Here is a 17,766-nt window from a genome sequence, read left to right on the forward strand (position 1 = left end):
AATTGTCAATGAAATGCTAGTACTCAGCATATCAAACATGAAAAAGGTCTATGACATAACTGTGTATGCAAAATAAGCTGCAACAGCCTCCAATAGGAAGTCACCGTCTTCATCCGAAAAGAGTTTAGCCATCCAATTTAAAAGCGGAAAAGAACATACGTGCTCTCCCAGCACCGGATCCTCTATCACCATCAGAGGACAGCTCGGTGGGTTTTCAAGAAAGCTCTGTTCCAAGAAAGACTGTGTTGCCGCCAGTAAATTCCAGGGACCAATTAGTCCATGCATCAATGCCACAGCCATAATCCTTTCGCCAGGACAAACCAACTCGTGAGTAATGATAGGAGTCATCAGCTGATTAAAGTCGACGTCAGGAGAAACCGGTCCGCAGAGACACAAATCAATGGCCCAATCGAAATCACAGGTCAGGCAGTGAAATACAGGCTGGACACAGGTGAAGTAGGAGAATCGAAAAGATAATCCATATGCCGTGCTTAATATCGCCAACGGCATTGTGCCATAATATTCTAGCATGCGATTGCGGAACAGTGTCAGCAGCTGCAGGGCGGGAGCTTGCACAGGAGGGACATCCATATTTAAAAATGTAAAAAAGCACAAGAGCGTCCGCTGGTAATGCAAGTAAAAATGGGAATCCACGAAGCAGAGTGGAAAAAATAGAATGAAAGAAAGCAGGGATGACTCCAAAGATTTTCTCAAATGAAGTCACGAGACCACTGGTAACAACTTTAAAAAAGTGCGCCAGGCCCTTTGTGGAGGACGCGTTAGAGATAGTCCGAACCATCTTGCTGAAATGGAAAGGCGAATCTGTATTTAAAAGGGTCTGCACCTCTGTACGGGTGTTCGCTATGTGAAGCACGAAAGTTTCACGGGCCGAACTCAAGGCCACCTCTCTCTGAGACAAAAGAGCTCTTATTCTTGCCATGCCGTTGAAATGTGCTCCCAAGGTTGGTATTTGTGGCCAGATTGAAAACTCCCTATGTTCATGTGTGGGAGGAAATAGAACATTTCTGCAGCAAATAACCCGTTCATTTACTGTTACGATAAAATTAATACTTTTAATTAACCCAGAACAATCTTCATTATTGAGCATCAAATAACTACCATTTTCCAAGAACTTGAACGTGGAGATGATAGCAGGAACTGGTGTGCCTTGCAACACGCAAGCCATATTTGGTCGGTGTTTGTTGCATGAACCGTGTAACTGTATGTGCCTACACATTAGTGAATGATCTGGCGTCTCAGTGCATTCCTCTCCATTCAGATAAAGTTCTTGATCATCTTTGAAAATCTGTATGTGTATGGAAGCGACCAGACCTCATGAAGAAAACCACTACCTAAAGGTTAATAACGACCTATTGGTATATATTTCATACAATTTGAAAACTTATATAAAGCAAAAGGCAGCGTTATTAAACCGTGGATAAGGCACGTTGCCAAAGCAGTCAACCTTTTGGATTTATACTGGAAATGTTAAAGGAAGAATTACGGAGTAGGGCCTGTAAATCTTTAATGGACAACGAGTAAAATTACTCCAACCATCATATTTCTCTAACTCCGGGATAGTAGGGGTGTTTAATTTTTTAGAAGTAGCCAATCCAAAGCATTTGGTCTGGGAAATTGTTTCATTCACAAACAACATATGATTTGGGATGAGACATGCACGGTGGAAAGCCTCAGTGCCTTGTACCTGCCAGGTTCGTGAACCCCAAACTGATGTAGATCCTGGATATTTTTACTCTGTGTTACGTTAGCATGGTCTCATTACTGGTTTAAACGCCATTTTTCCTTTTTTGTAACTTCTGCACACGACACTTAGTTGTTGCTTTAGCTTTCAGCCTACCTGCGTCAAGATCTATGCCTGCTTCAAGCAGGCGTAGGGTTTTGATGTAGCTTTGTCCTATCTGATTGTAAATGCGGCACACCGTGGGTGGCAGAGCAGCGGTGCACGTTAACTGGTGCATCCCTGGGGATGTGCTAGTTAATATAAATCTGCCCCTTTACATTTAATTATGTGCAGGGGACACAGAGTAGGTGAGGTTTATCCAAGGTTAAGAAGAGATGAGTCCTGTTCAGTGAAAAATTGGAGGTAGGCTTCAGTATATTATATACTTAAGTAGTGTGTTAAGTTTTTGATCACTGTTATTAATTTACTGTTGGGTAATAGTGGTTAATAACATTTTTTATTATATTTTACCACAGATTCAACTGCAGATTATTTCAAGATTTTAGGATGCCTAGCAAAGAAAGAGTGAGAAAGGCTGCAAAACGTCAAAGACAGCAGGACCATGGAATAATGCAGCAGTCCTCTAACAAAAAGATTTGTCAAGTCACCAAGAAAGCACCGGGTAAGAGTCCAAAAACAGTCATAAGAAATATGTGTAGTAAAAAAAATATTACTACAGAAAATGTTTCAGTCCAGAAAAGGAGAAACAATTCAAATGGTAAGGAAAGGCCAATGAGAAATGTTACTGCTAGAGTAAGAGATAACTCTATGCATGAAAGTAGAAGGAAACAACAGTTTAGGGATATTCGTAAACGAATGTTCCGCAACAGGATAATTGGGAATTTGTTAAAAAATATTAAGAAAGGTCAACAGAAAGTGTTTTTTTATAAGAGAAAAAAAATACTTGAGAAAGTTATTGATCAGGCATTTGAAATTAAACGTAAGTTATTTATTTTGACAATCAATAGAATTAGGAAGCTAAACAAGGTAATTTATGATTTCAAAAGAAATAGTAGATGGAAGAGAATAGTTAATCGTAGTAATTGTTGTGAAGTTTTTTCTGGAGAATGGATGCATAGTTCAAGCTCTGAGGCATTTTTTAATGAGGAGAGTTATTTCCAGGATAATGATTTGGTGCATGCAGTTGACACCAGTGGTCGAGCTTATGAAGTGAAAGATGGTTGTCCAGTTGAAAAAGAAAAAGTTGTGAGAACAGAGATAGAAGAGGTGTTAGGTAATGAGGTTTTAGGGAGACGTCCTAAGGGTCCTGTGTACACCTGGAAGTGTAGTAGTATTTGCAGTGTACGACAGGATTCCATCAATTTGCTTTGTGATTTTATACGGTCATTTAATAAGAAAAGTTTGAAGCAGAAAATGAAGTTCTTGCAAGAATTAGATCCTTGCAGAGTGAGAGAAGTGATAGGTTTGCATGGTCATTCACTGGCTTGTCTTTCCAGGAGAGTATGCCAGAGTGTTTTTCATCATTTCAGGATGCTAGCAGTGCATCATAATAAAGTGAGGAAATTAGTTAGAATGTTGTATTATGCTAAGAGTCCAGCAATTATGCTTAAACAATTATGCGCTGCTCTTTTGCATGGTTCTGAAATAGATGTGAAGAATATATGTGAAGAAATTGAGTTTTGTTACTTTGGAAGTAAAGAGGAGAATGTTGAAATTGACCAAGAAGAAGAGAGTAGTGTGGAAGATAGTGTACAGGTTTCCAGTACAGATAATTTCCAGAGGGAAATTGCGACGTTTGAGGTGAAATCAAGTGAGAGGCCAAATTTCACTTGTGTGTGTTGTCGACGCACTTATTATAAGAATCAGACTAAGTTAGTGGATTTATATGGAAAAAGTGAAAGGGAAAATAATAGTGAATGGAAGGATTTTACAACATACTTGATGGTAGAAAATTGTTTTGATTTGGGATTGGATCAACGTGTGTGTACTTATTGTTGTAACAAATTAAATCAAAACCAGATGCCTGCTAGAGCAGTTCATAATAATCTGGAATTGGTTGAGATTCCTTCTGAATTGAAGGATTTAAATACTTATGAATCTATTTTGATTCAAAGTATCCATCCCTTTCAGGCTATTGTAAGAATGGAGCCAAAGACAGGGAAATTGCCTCCATCAGATTTACAGAGAGGATTAAAGGGAAGAGTTGTTTATTTGCCTCTAGATTTGAAGAAAAACATTAACACAATTGGAGTAGAAAAAGTGGAAGAGGAACCTCTTGTTATCTTAGTTAATGGGGTTCCGACAAAGAATAAGAAAATATGGCAAGATTTAGTAGATGTTAGGAAAGTCAAAAGGGCAACATTGTATTTGAAAAAAAAAAAAAAAATACTATAAAAATGTATATGTTGCAGAAGAGGAAGTAAGTGAGGAAGAGGATAGCGATTTGTGTGCTGGTCAAATTGAGAAAGTAGAACCCTGTACTAGTGAAGAAATATATGAACATTATAGTGTTCATCCTTTGCATTCCAAGGAAGTCATGGGGAATGCTATTGAGTTGTTTCAAATGAAACAAGCGAAAGGGAGTCCCATTAGTGTTTGGGAGGAAAGTTTGGAAGCTCGGTGTTTCCCACAGCTTTTTCCAACAGGTCAGGGAGGAAGATATGATGAGCGACCTCATCAAATTCCTGCTTCTGAATACCAGACTTTGCGATTGTATGCAGGAGATCCTAGGTTTCGACAATGCATTCCTTATTTGTTTCATCTCCTGTTTGAAAGCGATCTGTCTGGACTGTCATATGCAGTGAACCACATCTTGAAAAGTGGTATACACATGCAAAACATCTCGGCAAGTGACTTTATGGATAAAGTCAATGTCCAAGACAGTATTTTGGATTCTCACCTGATTAATCTCATGGCGTGTCAGCGTGGTACTAATGAGTACTGGTACCGTCGTCATGGTGATTTAAAATGTATGCTGAGGAACTTAGGTACTCCCACATGGTTCCTCACTCTGAGCTGTGCCGAGTATGGCTGGGAAGACTTACTTGAATTTCTACGAGAGGCAAATGCTAACGTAGATAACATCGAATTCAAGACACCCGGAGAACTGTGCTCTTTGGATCCAGTCAATGTATGTAGGTACTTCAATCATAGATTTGAAGGTATGATGTCTTTCATCATGAATAAGAAGAATCCACCTCTTGGAGAGGTGTTGGATTTCTTCTGGAGGAAGGAGTACCAAGCAAGAGGTGCTCCTCATATACATATGTTGCTGTGGATCAAGGATGCACCTAAATTTGGAACGGATGCAGACGACTCAGTGATGAGTTTCATAGAACAGTATTCTACGTGTGCTGTTCCAAACGCAAAGGAGAAAAAAAGCCTAAGAGAAAAAGTTCTACGTTTCCAAAGCCATCGATGTGGAAAGTACTGTCGTCGTAAATTCCGGAACAAAGACAAGTTCTACACCAAATGTCGTTTCGGCTTTCCACGATCGGTGATTTCTAAAGGAAGAGTGAACAGTTTGATGTCTTCGCTGCGACATAATGTGATGAAGAAATCACCTAAAAACACATACAATTTGAAGAGGAACGAAGAGTCTAAGTACATTAACGACTACAACCCGGTGATTTTGTCCATGTGGAATGCTAACATGGATATACAGTTTGTGGCTGATAACTGTATGGCTGTGGCTCGGTATGTGACATCTTACATCACCAAAAAAGAGAAGACAGAATTGAAGGATATGTGGGAGGACATTTCCCATGAAAAGAGCCTCAGCAAGAAGTTGTACAGTTTCAGTCTGAAGATGTTGTCGCATCGAGAAATCGGAGCTTACGAATGTTCTGACCGGTTGTCTTCAGCAAGTCTCTATGCCAAGTCCAGGAGTATCGTTTGGGCGAGTGTTGGTCTTGCTGCAACGCGTAATCGAGTTCTGAAACCTGTGCGGGAAATTGAGTATTTGGCGGAAAAGGAGCCAAACAGTACCGACATTTTGAAGAGCAACATGTTGGATACATATTATCCAAATCGAAGCAGTCACCTCGAGAATGTTTGTCTGTATGAGGTTCTGCAAAATTACATATTCAAGAGGAACATCAAAGAAGATACTGAGAAAGGAGTGTATGCTGTAATAGGAAGTGAGGGATGTCTGGTCAAGCAAAGAAAATGCCACTTGATAAACCATCGAAAATTGAGTGGCGAATCTCCTGAAAAAAAGGAGTTTTTCTATTTAGCACTTTTGCAACTTTTTAAGCCTTGGCGTGCAGAAGAGGAACTGCTTGGAGATTTCCTTTGTTACGAAGACTCATTCAATGCTGCCAAGGAGACCATAGAATGTCCTGCTTTTCCCAAATATGTAGAAATGTTGAATGTGGAAATTGAGCAGGAAGCAACGATTGCAGCCGAGATTGCCAGAGACAGTTCTCAGGACAGTCAGAGTTCTGCTTCATTGAGTCAGGATCCACTAGGAGGACCTCTTATCGAAAATGAAGCTGCCACTGCTATGAATGAAGTGGAAAGAGCCATGGCACATGCTCAGGAGGATGCGGTTAACTTACAAGAGTTGGAAAGACAACTCAATGTTGAGCAGAGGAAAATATATGACGAACTTACCATGCAAATTGATCATGGATTAAGTCATGACAAGAAAGAGTGCTCATGTACGTCGTTGAAGCCTGTCCGACTGTACGTGAGTGGAGAAGCGGGAACTGGAAAAAGTTTCCTTATTAAAGCAATTTCATGTAATTTGCAGGAAAGGACAGAGTCATCGATGTCTTGTGTTGTCACCGCTCCAACTGGACTGGCAGCACATAACATTAAAGGGATTACTTTACATCGTTTACTGATGCTGCCAGTGGAGCATGACAACAAATTAGAATATCACAAGCTATCTGGAGATGCTTGTTTTGAAGTTTCAAGAGTCTTGAGGAAAATGAAACTTCTTATCATTGACGAAGTAAGCATGGTTTCCAATGTCATGCTTGCCTTTGTGCATTTGAGAATGCAAGAAGTTCTCAAAACAGAGTATGATGTGTTATTTGGTGGCAAACACATCATTGTTTTCGGAGATCTTCTGCAGCTGACACCAGTGAAAGGGCAACCTGTGTTCAAAATGCTCACGCATGAAGATACCAGGAAGTGCTTAGGGAGTATTGGCAACGTCAATATATGGTTAAACTTCAATTATGCTGAACTGCATGAAAATATGCGTCAGGCAAAGGATGAAGTTTACAAGACTATTCTACAAGATGTTAGAATTGGAAAAGTGACCGAGCATGGGAAAGAAGCTTTACATGCACGATTACTGACAAATTTATATCCAGACGAAGATGTTGTGCCTGAGAATATTTTTCAGAAAGTTACTGAGAAAAAATCTGGAATATGTTTGATGCCAACTCTTGCAGAATGTGCCAAATTCAACAACAAAATGTTGCATTTAGAAAAGCAAGAGATTGTGAAATTGGAAGCTATTGACAGAGTAGAGCATATGGGATCAACAATTATTTTGTCTGAGAATCTGAAAACAAAATTGGATTCATTAGAGAAGAGTATATCTAAAACTGCGGGTTTTGAAAAGACTCTGAATGTGTGCTTGAACTGCCGTATAATTTTAAGAAGGAATTTACATGTTGAAAGAGGTCTGGTAAATGGATCAATGGGTAATGTTGTTGATTTTGTGAAATACAGAAATAGAGATGGAATTGAATTTTTAAAAATTAAATTTGATGGCATTGAGGAAGTACAGCTAATTGCTCGTTGTTCTGCTAGATTTTTGCTTGTAAAAGACTTATATGTTCGTCGTAAGCAGTTTCCTGTTTGCTTGGCATATGCGGTGACAATCCATAAATCGCAAGGTTTAAGTGTAGACTGTGCATTGGTGAATATTGGCAGTTCTGTGTTCAAGGAGGGTATGGCATATGTGGCATTGTCACGAGTTAGGACTTTATCGGGATTGTACTTGATTGAGTGTGATGTCACAAACATTTGTGCGGATCTAGATTGTGTTAAGGAATACAATAGGTTGAGAAGAGAGTATGCGCCACATTTGCCTCAGTATCCTTTGTTCGAGAAACGTGTGGTAGGCCGGAAACGAAGAAATGTGACCAATACTGGGGAGGTTGTAGCAAAAAGACGAAAAGTCGATGAACCTGAAATTATAAGCAGAAACAAAAAGGATTCTGTTGAAGATGTTGTTGGTTTTCAATTTGAAAACAGTTCTGGTGTCAACTGCTATGCTAATGTAGTGGTTAATGTTTTGTTTTCTCTAGAAAATGTAAAAGAAGAGATTGTGGTCAATTCTGATCAAAGATTTTGCAGTTTGTTAAATTCTGTGTTAGAGAAATGTAGCACTGATAGAACAAACATAGAAAGTGTGTCTGAAATTCGAAATCTGTTAGACAGATGTTCAGGCCAAACACAATTCTCTCAAAATAGTCAGCAAGATTGTCAGGAGTTTTTAATGTATATGCTTGATGTATTGCATGATGAAGGTGTAGATGTAGATCACCTGTTTGGGCTTTCTTATCAATGGCAGCATGACTGCGAGAACTGTAGGGTATCAAGTACTACTAGTGTAGACTCAGAAAGATTTATATATTTAACTTTGCCAGACAGTAAATCAGTCTCTTTTAATAAGCTAGTAAAAGCAGCTGATCACAATATGGAGTGTAGGCAATGTAAATCTGAAATGATGTCCACATTATTTATACGAACATATGGCCAGTATGTCATTTTAATGTTCCAACGATGTAGGCCTGATGGAACAAAATTGACAACTTTAATTAAAAATTTTGTGGCTTCACAGTTGTCAATATCAGGAAGGACTTTTGTAACTGTAGCAATTATATATCATGATGGTCCTTCAATAACATCAGGACATTATACAGCTTATTTAAAGTGTAGAAATGGCTGGTCATTCTGCAATGATTCTGTTTTAATTTTAAAAAAAAAATTGCCATATGACCTTAAAAACTCTTACCTGGTGTTTTTAAAACCAAAATTTTAGGGAAAGAATCTCGGGATGTGCTCTGAGGAATTTCAAGAAGTTCTCATGGCTCCTACACTATTTGGCCTTGAGGATAAGTGTAGTACAGAGACATAACTTTTTACCATAACACTGGACGTCATTGAGAAATACGTGCACTTTGAATGAGTTCAGAAAAACTATTTCTTTTTATAAGCTAATTGAAGCAGCCAATCAAAACATGGAGTAGAGGGAATGTAAGTCTGCAATGCTGTCTACTGTTTTACATTGCTTTGTGATTAAAAGTGATGTAGAGAATTAAATAATTGTACTAGTCATAAAGGTAGTGTAAGTCTGCTTCATAGTAAGCAGTATCAGTGTGATAGGAAATGTAGAACATGATTGAGCAAGAAGGGGAAGATATTACTAGTCCAGGATTGTGTAAATGATCTTCAACATTTTAATTCTGAAAGTTGCGGAAATGCGAAAAGACGGGATTGGCTTACAAGAAATCCAAGAGTTATAAATGGCTTTGACAAGATTTGGCCTTGTGGAAACTTGTGGTAGAGAGCAAGAAGTCATTTATTGTATGTAACATGTTTTTGAAAACGATGGAGGTTTTCTTTCAGAAAGTGGCGGGTTGAAAGTAATAACAGCACAACAGAGTGTAAGCTGTTCATAGGACATCTTTGGCCGTCATGGAAAGTAAGTTAACTTTAAGGAGTTCTGAATTCTGATTTGTTATGTTGTATGGGTTTTTTAAACACAATCATTTTGATTGTGTTTTTTTTTCCCCGCTGTTATATGATGAATACCTTCAAGTCACTGTTTTTAGTGAAATTTGATACATTCTGAGAATAGCAAAAATAAACCATTTAACATGTATAATTAATTCTGTTCTGTTTGCATTTATGATGTACATGTAGAACTGTGTAGGAGGCATGGAGAAGGTGAGGCTTCTGTAAGTGTCAAAGTTGTTGCATACAGTGAACACATTCACACATCGGTCCACTCTTCCTTGGATGTGGTGGAGGTGGTGGGGAAGCACCAGCTGAAGCTACTAAAGAAGCCATTGCTCACTAGTAACAAAGGGTCTTTCTCTCACAATGATGAAAGTCAGAGTGAGGAAAGAAAGAGGGATTTTCATCATTTGGGAAAAACAATAGTTCTCAACCAATGAAAAGTGTTCATTTTAGATTATATGACCTAGTCTTACATCATTAGGAAACCAAAAGTGAAATGAACCAATGAAAAGTGTTATTACCAAGTCACATGACTTGCTGTGTTTATGTTACACGCTTTGCAGGGCCTTCCGGTTTGCTTCCAGAAACCTGTGCTTTGCGACTCGGTAAGCGTACCAGTTCGCTAACGTAGTACGTCATATGACGTATCACGCGACAACGCGAAACGTCATGCGGACGGGAGGCGTCACGATGTTGTTTTCTAACGCGGCAGTTGCGGTAAAGAAACGTTTACTGGCTCGCGGTCTATTTCGCGGCATCAAGGTCAGCTAACGGGAAGCTTCCCGATTCGCGAAGTGGGAACGAAGAAAAAAAAATTAAAAAAAAAAAAGTTATTAATAAACATATAAAATATATTTTGGGATTTAAAGAAGAATACATTTTACAGCTACAGATATTTGCTATTAAAAAACCATTGAAATTCACTGAAAAAACCATAGGTTATAGATTATATATAGTTAGGAATTAGCATTTACAAAACCTTGAAAATTCACTGAAAAAACCATAGGTTATAGACCATATATAGTTAGGAATTAGCATTTAAAAAACCTTATTTTACTCACACAAAACCATTGAAATTCCATATATAGTTAGTTGCACTAACTATATATCGCGCACCCGCAATCCACTGCTGATGATGTCACATATTACATCATTCATGACATGGTCAGTGACATCACTGATGACATCACTGATGACATCTCAAATGACATCACTGATGACAACATCCAGTGATTATGTGTTTCTGTAAAGTTTAAATATGTTTTACATATTGAAGAATGAGTGGATGTATAAGTGTCTGAATGAAGGTTTTAGTAGGTGCGTGATTGACTGTATGAGTGAGTGATTAAATGCGTCTTACTAAATGCACGGGTTAGTGACTAAACTGTCTGAAAGTGTGCATCAGTATGTCTGTTGTTGTGCAAGCTGCTGCATGTGTTGATCAGTAGCTATATAAGTAGCTATATGGGTTATTGATTGGTTGCACAAGTATTTGTATGGGAGACTGAGTGTGTGTATGGCTGGCTGGGAGGTGTGTGACTCTGTGCAGATCAATGTGTACTTGTATCAGTGATTCTATAAGAGAGTAAGTATGTGTTAGTATATGTTTGAAAATGTAAGGTACTCTATGTTTAACTGTGTAGATTAGAAAATGGAAGTGTGATTGATTGTTTACAGGACTGACTAGGTGTGTGAGTAACTCCATGGATGAGTGGCAGAGTGTGAGTGTCTGTATAGGTGTATGAGTGCATATGATAGTGTTGTAAAGATGAGTGATTGTATGTATGAATGATTGTATGGGTGAATGAGTGAATGTGTGTGTAGACGTAGGAATCAGTGAGTGCGTATGTAGTAACTAGTATTGGTGTGTCAATGGTTTCAAAAATTATACTCTGTATTTAACACTGGGTTGTAACAGAGGTTATATTAAAGTGTGAGGAGATGCATTGTATTGTCACATTAATGATATCATCATTGATGTGACCATTGATGTCAAATGAGATGGCATCAGTGATGTCATCAGTGATGTCATTTGAGATGTCATCGGTGATGTCATCAGTGATGTCACTGACCATGTCATGAATGATGTAATATGTGACATAATCAGCAGTGGATTGCGGGTGCGCGATATATAGTTAGTGCAACTAACTATATATGGAATTTCAATGGTTTTGTGTGAGTAAAATAAGGTTTTTTAAATGCTAATTCCTAACTATATATGGTCTATAACCTATGGTTTTTTCAGTGAATATATATATATATACCCTTTCTGATTGCTACTGATAGCTTGTGGGATACACACTCCCCTTAAGAAGCTTATAGTTCATAGAGTTATTATTATTATTATTATATATATTTCTTTATTCGGGTGCAACACATCCAAAAAAAGATACAGTTGAACATTCATTCAAAAAGAGAAAAAGATACATCACATGATAGGTAAAAAGGCAGTTCAAGCAGCTAAAACATCATAGAAAATTTAAAACCAAACAAAATGTTAAAACTCTAGTGTACAGAAGAATGCGCACCCACACGTTCAAAGGGCTTAACCAGAGTAGGCCGCACAGTGTTAGTAAATTCTAGATAACCTAGATCTGAAGGCGGCCCACAAAAAACGTATCACTGTGCAGAGTGTGAAGGGGTTAGAGAACCACTGTAAGTGTAAAAGTGCCACTTTAGCTTGCCGAAACTTCACACTTTTTAACAAGGGCTGGAGGAAGCGTTGTCTGGGCAATGAGAAAAATGTGTACAATAATATAAAATCAAGCGTGTCCTGAGGAGATCAAAGATCGCAGCCACAGGGACCACGTTGGTCTAGCGGGAGAAAAAAACCCACCAGGGATGCTAAAAAATGATGAAGTTGATTGAATCTGAAGTATGTGACTAAGAATCTATCATGGGCACTATGCCCGTGACCGATTTTAACATTGCATAGACCCTTACTGAGGGTTTACTGAGCTTAGTTTTTTCGCGTTTCACAGCTGATAATTTGTGATGTAAATCTTTTATAATTGTAATGTCCTCCAAAGCTAAAGTGTCATGTCATGTGCAAAAAAAATATCTGACCTGCCTAAAGCCTGGAAAGATTTTGTTGCCATGGTCCAATGCCAGACAATCCGATACGATCATATGGTTGAAATTCTTATATTCAGAAGCCCAGGTCTTTATCCAGCACACTAAAGGCTTGATTGCCACTTGATCTGCCAGGTCACCAATCCCTGAGTCTTCGTGCACAGACCAAGCTGGCGTGCCTTCGGGGACTCACAAGATCCGACGCAAATATGTAATCTCCGCCACCTGCAATGTATGAGGGGGCACATACCCCCAGATTTTGCTGCCATATACAACACTAGAGATACCTTTAGACTTATACAGTTTTAAGATGACCTCCGGGGCCCTTGAACCCAATCTACTTGCAAAGCTAATGATGGCTCCCCAAGATTTATTCAGCTCGCTCAGTTTCCCTTCTAGGAGAGCTTCCTACTGTAGTTTATCATCAAATAACACTCCCAAATAGGGAAAGGCCTGGACCTTGCCAAGGGTATGATTGCCAACTTTAAGTTTTTTGTCCAAAGGCCCCGGGGACCCACCACTAAGTCATAGGACTTGGTATAATTCATAGACAGGTCCAGCCTGTCCATAAATGCCCCAAAATCATCTATTAAAACCTGCAGGCCCCGGCCCGTACAGACCACGAGCACTGCATCGTTGACATAGAGTAAGCCTGGCAACGCTCTCGTGCCTACTCTAGGGGAGTTTGACTGGAGGGCCAGAAGGGCAGCCTCGAGGCCATTGATGTAAACCGAGAACAAAAAAGGAGCTAGGATACAGCCTTGACGCACCCCCCATTTACAATTAAAATGATTGGACAGGTCTCCCTCATGGCAAAATCTCACTGCTGCTGTTGTGTGGGCATGGAGGGATATCAATAGAAAGAAAATGCGAGGGACTACTCCAAGAGAAGTTAATATGTCCCACAGCTTAGACCGGTTTACCCAATCGAAAGAGGACGTTAGGTCCATGAAAGCCAAGTACATAGCTCCCGTTTGGGCCACTGTGCATTTAGATATCAGAAGGCAAAGATTGAGACATTGGTCTGTAGTTGACAAACCTTCCCGGAAGCCATATTGGGCTTCCGATGAAATATGGTTATCTGTAGCCCACAAAGACAATCTAGATAGAAGTACCCGACCCAGGACCTTAACTATGGCGTCAATAAGGGATATTGGGAGGTAAGATTGTGGATTATCCTCATCCCCTTTTTAAAAAAATAGGGACTATGATATAGGTGGACCAGGAGGGCAACATCCCCTTTGAGGCCGCCGCATTTAGGACTTGTGCCTATAAGGGAGCCCAGACCTCGGTGTTATTGAGGAAAAGATCTGGGACGTATACCATCAGGGCCTGGGGTATTATTTGATGCCAAGAACTCAATGCTTGAGGCTATCACCTCCAAAGATAAACTAATGGGGGAAACACGCTGTAGGAGAGTAGGGTCTGCTTCCTATGGTTACCACACTTTTTAGTGTGTTTCACTGGTTTTTCGTCTTTAGTATAGCTCTGGCGCTGCTAATCAGGACCACAGTCTAGCTGTTTTCTTTCTAAATTGATACCATGTACTTTAGGTACATACCAGATTGGTTACTTGGTCACCCTTATGAGTCCCTGTATATGGTACCTTAGGTACCCAGGGGGTAGGTACCCCAGAGGCCTACCAGGGGCTGAAGCATATATTGTGCCACCCCTGGTTAGCCTCCCACACTGACACCACAGGTTTGCACTTGCAGCCTGGGTAAGGTGGTATAAAAACCCCAGACTTAGATATAGTATACCTATATCTACCTTTACATATAGACACATAGTAACCTATAAGTCACTCCTATAGCAGGCCTTGACAATCCTGAAGGCAGAGTGCTTGGTTTTGTGTGCGAGGGTGCCCTAGCATGACCTGAGCCCCTCTGCAGCTTTCGGAACCATCTCCTTATAGCTGTTCTATGATATAGCCATACCATATACTCTTAAGTGCATTACAATCCTTGCGGTTAATTCTAACTTTGGTTTGGCTTCATCAAAACATGTTGTGTAAGGTGTCAAACACTTTGGAATACTACCCCCCACCAGTTCCTGCGGCGGGGGTAGCATTCCACCCTTCTAGAGGGAGAAGACATGTACACACTGGTATACCCGGTTAAAGTTAAACAGAGCCCCAGCATCACAAAACGGATGCTGCTGCCACAGACACGAGTCTGTCCTCCTGCTGCTGGACAAAACTCCGGCAGGGGAGGCCTGGAAAATAGGTTTCCTGTCCAGGGAGGTGCTACCACCTCCCCAGAAAGGCTTTAGTGTATTGGGGCAGGGTGGGTTGCATTCAGTGAATGATTTTCAGACACTGCCTGGGGCACACAAGGTGCTCCATGCATTCCCAGTTCAAACCAGTTACTGGGGCACTCAGCCCCAGCTCTGGCAAGAAACTGGACAAAGTGGAAGGAGTGTAACCACCCCCTCCTCAGATCCACCCATAGGTGGGACCTTAGAGTTAGTCCAACCCCTAAACTTGCTATAAGAATAGGCTCCCAGTCGTAGGACTTTAGATTACCCTGGACGAAACTCTGCAACATATATCTTGGACTTTCGACATGCCATATCGACTGGAAGACGGAAGAAATCTCCCTTGTGGTCAAGGAGTGACCACCCTGTTCAAACAGGCAACAAAAGCATCTTTGCTGGTCTGCATTTTCAATGCTCCTGCCGGATCCCGTAGAATCTGTGACACAGGACATGGACTTCTAGACATCTCTGAAGATGACCCGAGATCCCAGCAACCCTGAGGCCCATAGCTGACACGAGAGACGTGGGACTGGAACTCCTGGACATCCTGTATTTTTGCACCTGCACCTACTTCCCGAGGTATCCCAAAAATGTGAATTGGGGTATTTGAAGACCCTGCCCTGAGCACCTTTTGCACTGAAGTACAGAGGCCAGCACTCGACGAGTGATCCGTGAGTCCCCTTTCTTTACCGCAGCTTGAGGCCCCTTCGTGGTTCCTAGTCTGTTAGCTAGTGAGCCCCCACAAAGGACAATTCTTGATTTCTTGAACTTATCTGGTTGCTGCAGAAATTCTCTGACTCCCCTCCAAAGGAGGAGTCTCCCAGACCTTGCTGGTCTGAAACGAAGCCAATCTTGTCATCTTGTGTGGGTTGCTGTTGCCAAGGCTTGTTGGATCTAATCCGGATTTTGATGCTGCAGCACTTGACATACTTCATGGGACAGTTCGAATCTAGCTCCTGGATGTCGTCGATACCTCCTGGTCCTCGTGGCTGAAGAGTCAAGCTTCCCCCCTTTCACCTGAAATCACCCGACATTGGTTTGCATCTTCCCGTCACCATCCTGGTCACTGGCTAGTGACCCAGATGCTGTCCCCTCTGCTTTCAGGTTCTTCACATCTCCGATCCACCCTTGGATCCACCTGGACACTTTTCCTCTGGTCGCCTGCAGCATTTCTTCGCAGCTCTCCATAGAAATCGACGATGAAACCAGACACCAAATGACACCTATGCACCCGGCTTCACTGGGTGAGGTAACACGAGTACTCTGGTGCTCCCGTGGTTCTTGACTCTCGAAGTGTCCTAGTCTAAAAGGGTTCCATCGTATCGTAATTCACCTCTAAGTGCCCTTAATCTTTAAAATTGTAACTTGTTCGTTCTCCATAGAAAGTCAAGGGTGATCTACGGCTGTGTTTAGACACTGCACGCGTCCCCCGTGGGCCTCCTGTGTCCCTACCTTGGGTGGTTCCTGGTAGCCCCAGCCATTCTACAGGCCCTAGGTCTGCTTTCTAACCCTCACGTAGTTCTTATACAACTATTTTAGTATATGGTTTGTGAGGCCCCTAGGGCATAACGTACACTGTGCAACTTATCATATGCTAATTAAGTTTCTTGTATTGTACTTGTACCTCTGACCTTATAAAGAGTCCAGAGGGGTTGTGTTTAGAATAAATACATATATATTTGATATATACCTTGTGTGGTGTGCTTCCATTTGAACATTCAAGAGATTATAATTGGTAAAACAACTAGCCTGAAGGCTGCTCTCCACAGCTACCACTAGGATAGCTTTCTATAAAGGTTGACTTTAAAACTACCATCAATAATGGTTGTTTGAACTGGTGGAAGGTGCCCACTAGAATAGTGAACATCATATGCCAGGCCAACTTCTCACAACCGCCACACAGGGAGGTATATCTACGCTACACATGCCGTGAGAGGCTACATTATAAACTTTTCCAAAATGAGACACCCGCTGATCTGGTGTAATGTTGTGGAAAACTGTTGGATTGGCTGGTTCCGCAAAGCAAGGGCTATTGATGATTTTCCAGGATAAAGTTGAATCCCTCAGTTCGCCCGCTTTAATTAGATCCCCTAAGCCTGCTTTTGGGGTTGGAGCCTACGCTCTCTCAGCGACTCTTTATAAAGGCGTCGGCACGAGGACACTCTATCTTTCTCCTGTGGCACCTGTTTCAAGGCTTCTTTTAGCCTCCTTAAGACCTGCAAGCACTTGTGGTCCAACCATGAGGTGGAAACCCGAACCAGCCCCGCTACCTGTGTGGTTAAAAGACCAGAAACTGTCTGAGCGATGAAGGAGAACAAACTTCCTCAATCGGTGTGTTAAAACTCAGACATACGCCTATCTCTTTCTGGCATGAACAGAAAAGGCTATGGTTAAAGGCCTTTACGTCTATGCACGCCCATCGAATGAGTCTACCCTGATCAGTAGAAGTTAAGGAAGCCTGAGGCTTATGGGGGCCTATAGTAGAATGGCCAAGCCCTATCAGTACCAGTGGCAGTGGGTTATGGTCACTAAAAGCATTGTACTCTATATAAATGAGCTGGAGGCTGCTCCCAAAAGTGCTGTCACAATATATAAAATCTAGAATAGTTGCGAAACCCCTGCATTTATAGGTTGGGGCAATTGAGAAATGGGCCTGAGGTACCAAAGATCTAAGGTATTTACCAAATTGTGAGTAAGTAACAAATTGTTTAATGACTTCGCTTCCGTTGTGTGTTCCATATGGAGGTCGTCTGAGAACAAGCAGGGCTGCGCTGTTGACTGTCGTCACAAAAGATGGACACAAATGACCGCTAAAATCACCCGCTCAAATAAAATGTATATGCCCATGACCATCCTCCTTTAACGAATTGAGGACACAATTTAAGGCATTAAGATAAGGAGACCCACCCTCTCCCCTCTTGGTGTTGTAAAAATTAATTATGACCAGGGTGAGTGCTCTCCCCATATGCATTTCTATGCTCTTTAAAATCTTTAGGTTTTTACGTAGATCTAAAGCCACAAATATGATA

This window comes from Lissotriton helveticus, chromosome 7 (assembly GCF_964261635.1).
Source record: "Lissotriton helveticus chromosome 7, aLisHel1.1, whole genome shotgun sequence".
Lineage (NCBI taxonomy): Eukaryota > Metazoa > Chordata > Amphibia > Caudata > Salamandridae > Lissotriton > Lissotriton helveticus.